The sequence below is a fragment of the Podarcis liolepis genome, assembly GCF_965112155.1.
Source record: "Podarcis liolepis genome assembly, chromosome: 9".
Taxonomy (NCBI): Eukaryota; Metazoa; Chordata; class Lepidosauria; order Squamata; family Lacertidae; genus Podarcis; species Podarcis liolepis.
Window position 1 is genome coordinate 75,403,959 of NC_139564.1, and position 4,808 is coordinate 75,408,766.

The following is a 4,808-nucleotide window of genomic DNA, read 5'->3' on the forward strand; positions in this document are numbered from 1 at the left end:
GGGCAACTTCTAAATGCTGGCTTTGGGCTGAAATAGTCTCCTCACCCCTGCCGATGACAGGTTAGGGGCTGAAGGGGCAAATATTAATAAACTGAAAGTTTAAATTTTCCGCCTTACATGTATATGGGCCATGTTGTTCTTTATGGCTCTGGTCTACTCATTAATCTTGATTTGGAGCCTTGTGTTTTCTGCAAGTTATATTTTGTTTTCTTTACTTCCATCATTAAAAGAAAACCAGAAAAAATCTCCCTCCAATTTTAAAAATATTAAGCTATCTTCAAGATCGTTTCAATTCAATAGTATACATAAGTATATTTGCAAACCTTTTCTGATATATATGTTATAGCATAAATCTTATAACAAAAAGCAACAGGAAAAAATGGAGATCAGAATTCATACATGGTATAATTCTGCTAAAGCAAAAGGGAGTAAAACAAGGGATTAATTTGGCTTTTGTTTTGTGCCAAGACGGCACATTCATGCTCACTAATGCTAAATGAGCTTACAAAAATCCTTTTCGTCTCTGAAGTGGAATCTTTCCCCCACTGTGTCTGAATCCAATGCATTTGCTTTCTGAGGCCCACAGAACCAATTTTATGTTCGTGCCTGAAAACCTCTGCCTCAACCAGATTAACAGAATAAAAAGAAAATCCTCTGTGGGTTGAAGGCCAATTGCCAAACACTTTTTACCATGGAAGCTATAGCTGTAAAGTTTAAAAGAGTTCACTCCTATTCTAGAGAGAAGAATTTCAGTTATTATTATTATTATTATTATTATTATTATTATTATTATTATTATTATTATTAAAATTTATATACTTCCCTCCATACAAAGATCACAGAACAGTTTACAGGTTTTATAAAATTATAGGTTTATTAAATTTATTGCTTTGCAGTTAAAAAAAAAGTCTTCAAGCAATTTACAACCAAAGTTAGAAAATGCAATAATAAAATCACATAAACAGTATTAAAACAGATTTAACATTATAATATAGTGCACTGAGGAACAATGACAAGGCTGGTGTCCCTGGAGAGAGCGTTCCTGTTGTTGCCACACTCTGGACTTCGGGAAAGGCATTCTTAAGTACAGTAGTTCTGAGGCAGACAAGAGTTTTGTCTCTTTGGAGTTTGTGAAAGGAGGGTGGCCATCTTTGTCCTCACAAATATTCACAGATTATTTCAGATCTCCATGGAATGGGGCTCTTTGTAAAGCCCAGCTCAGAGAGTGCGCTGGCATGGAATTAAGTAGACTTAGAGATGTCTATCCAATATACACACAGTTCTGCACACATTGTTTAATTCACTGCACACACATTTGTTTAACTCAGCCACTTCCTTCAAAAGAAAGACCCACCGTCAGCACATTATCTTTTGGTATATACTGGCGTCCCTGAAAGAGCACAATCCACTTTTTCTGTTGTCATACAGTGACTAAAAATGTGAGTGGTAAGTTGGGAAGTAGCCACTAGTTCAAGTCTCACTTCAGCCACACCTACGAAGAAAGTGGCGAAGACAATTGTTTTCAGTTGGATTCCTGCCTGTTGCCGGGATTGGAATAACAACACACTCTATTATTCAAACACATCTTCCCATATACATACAAATGCAAGAGAGGCATCACTCAGCCCCTGTTACAGGATATTTAGTGCTGCGTCACAGTCCTGTGTGTGGTAGGGGAGGAAAAGGGAAGGCAAGCTACACAACACCAGTGTCTGCAGCATGGGAGTAAGTGGGGAAAGTGGTGGTTTAAGGTTTCATAAGACGACAGAGGTTGCAAAGAATTGTAGAGTTGGAAGGAAACCCAAGGGTCATCCAGTCCAACTGTCACGGTCCGGTTCACGGGTGATTGAAGTCCCGGCTGGGGACGTTGGGACGTGGGATGGGAGCAGGAACGGGAGTCCAGGAGCCAGGAGTCAGGAAGCCGAGGGTCCGAGGGTCAGGAAGCAAGGAGTCATGAAGTCAGGGGTCCGAGGATCAAGAAGCCAGGAGCCAAACGCAGCAAGTCAGGGAACGTGTTGTTGTGGCAAAGAGCCGAAGGGAAATGCTGACCTTATATCCCTTCCCAGCTCTTGCCACCAAGTGCTGTGAGTTACCAATCGGCCTCACCTGTGCGGCCGCACCTTGCCTCTTCAGAACAAACTTAGGAAGGCCCCAGTCCTGCAAAGTTCTGTTGGTCACAGGGCCTGGCTCCTGCACACACACCTGACACAAACGCCTGCAATGCAGGAATCCTACCATCCCTGGATGGGCTCAAACCACCAATCTTTTGGTTAACACCCGGGTGCACTGACCCATTGCACCACAGCTCAGACTTCACCAGTGCCTCAACTGTCAGGATGCTGTCAGCATCTCCCAGCTAGTTGCCCAGGAAAGTATAAAGACAAGGAAAAGTTTCTTACCGTCCTTTTTTATTTCAGTCTTTACGGAGGCTATAGAACACAGCCTCTTGAATAATGGCGTCGTCCCGAGTGACTATCCACCCCCTTCTCTCCCATTTCCTCATCTGTCACTTCTGTGGGTGCTGCTACGTGCCCTCTGTCTTTGAGCTCTTTCTCCTACTTTTAAGGCTCGCCGGGTTCTGGGAGATGGAGGGTCTGGAATGCTTTCTAAAGCCAACATGTAAGCTTGGTGTTGTTCTGGCTCTCCCATGATTTCCCAACTTTCCCCCTCATCTGCCTCTGAGCTGCGACCTCCCTCAACCCCCTGTTGTAAATCTATATTGTCTTCTTCTTCCTCCTCCCTGGAAGGGTCAGGCTGGGGAGGCAGTCTCCACCATTCCTCCTCTGCCCAGTCCCTGACATCAACTCAGCCTGCTCCAGCAGTAGCAAGACTGGCGTCAAGAGGAAAGGACCTGGTGCTAGAAACCTGGTGAGCTGTTGATGGGATAAAGAGTCTTAGTCCTCCATGCTGAGCAGTGGGACTGAAGGCCACACTGGGGAGGAGTCTCAAAAATGGGGCTGGCAAGGGAGTGGGCGGGGCTTTGGAAAAGAGGCTGGTGGGTTGGCTAGAGGGGTCCTGCATCAAGCCCATGGGCTGGAGGTTCCCCAGCCAACAGATAAGGTAGAGCAATCAATGGACAACAATCCTCTTTCCACTCCTGCAACTGGGGATAGAAGGAAAAGCACCATGTGCATGTAAGGAAAGAGAACATTGATTCTGTAAAGTATCACTGCTAAATGGATGTCATTTCCTTCATCATTATGTTAAAACTATGCCATAGCTGAATGACAGTAGCAAAACGATCATTACTCCATACAACCGCTAGGCTTGCTACAAGGCTGACACCTACGGCTTTTTTTCAGCCAGAACTCACTGGAATTTAGTTCTGGCATCTCTCAGGTGGGTGCCATTGCCATTATAAGAGAACAAGGGAGGTGTTCATGGTGAGTTCCAGCACTTCTTTTTCTGGAGAAATAGCACTGTTGACACCCAGCCTCTGTAGTGCCTCCTTCTCTGCTAACATAGTTGGAATCGTGTCCCACGGTGGGTTTTATGGAAGGAGTGACAATCTAACCTAGGTTAGTAGGAAGTCAGTGTAGAGAATATCTTGGGGATGTTTGATTGGTGAACACTATGACTTCTTCAAACAACTAGTCAAGTACAGGAGCTGGTACAAGGCCTTCTGCTAGAGCAGGCTTCCTCAACCTTGTCCCTCCAGATGTTTTTGGCCTACAACTCCCATGATCCCTAGCTAGCAGGACCAGTGGTCAGGGATGATGGGAATTGTAGTCTCAAAACATCTGGAGGGCCGAGGTTGAGGAAGCCTGTGCTAGAAGAACCTGGAGCAAGCAGTGGCTAACTTTAATGTGGCAAAGGAGAGCAAAATAATAAGATTTGGCTTGCACAATATGTGGACGAACAAGACACTGTTTCCTTTTTGTTTACATAGGGTTTCACTATGGAGGCAGTACAATAAATTGCCCTGTCTAGTTAACAGGATATGGTACTCAAGTGTTAGGGAAAAGTGCGTACAACTCCATTAATACATTGGCATTCATACTAAGATTCCAACAAATATAGCATGCTTAAATGTTTTTTTAGTACTGGGTGGTTTTGATCTATGAACCACACAAAAGAAATGAATTCAGCTGTGACTGTGTCAGTTTTGTAAGGATGAATATTTGCACTTCCATCTATGCAAGGAATCTGCCATCATGTGGCTTCTGAAAGGGAGAACAAAGCAATTTTGGGGAGTTCTTTTGAGAGAATGTGTGCAAAGAATAGTAATATGGTGAGCAAGGATTTTAAAAAAATAAGATGGGTAAAGTCAGAGATGTTCCCGAGGAGAGTGAAGAATAAGGTTATAAAAGGATATGAACTGCACAGCACACCATGTCGAGAGCTAAATGAAATACCAAGTTTTTGTAGATAACAATTCGAATTGCAGACCCCCTTGTGTCATTTCTTTTCTGAGTGTTTGAGTTTAAATTAAATGGCTGGGAATAATAGGATTTGTTATAAGAATACCCCAAGGACATGCTTTTCTTAACAAAGTTTTCAAAATGATGCTTGATCTCTTTGTGACTCCCAGCTTTCATTTTTGACAGTGAATGTTGGAGAGGTGAAATCCTGATTATTGTAAGTCATACAACATGAATTGATGTGCAGCACTCTGGGGAGGAAAACATTCTCCTGGGATAAGCTGTGTGTTAATGGGTAGGAGTGCAATAGTTTCGAAATCCAGTAATACAATTTGCCACTGATCTGCTGTAATAATAATAATAATAATAATAATAATAATAATAATAATAATAAAGGTTGCTCCAGACTTCTTATATCTGCCAGTGCAGGATTGGGACAGAACCTAG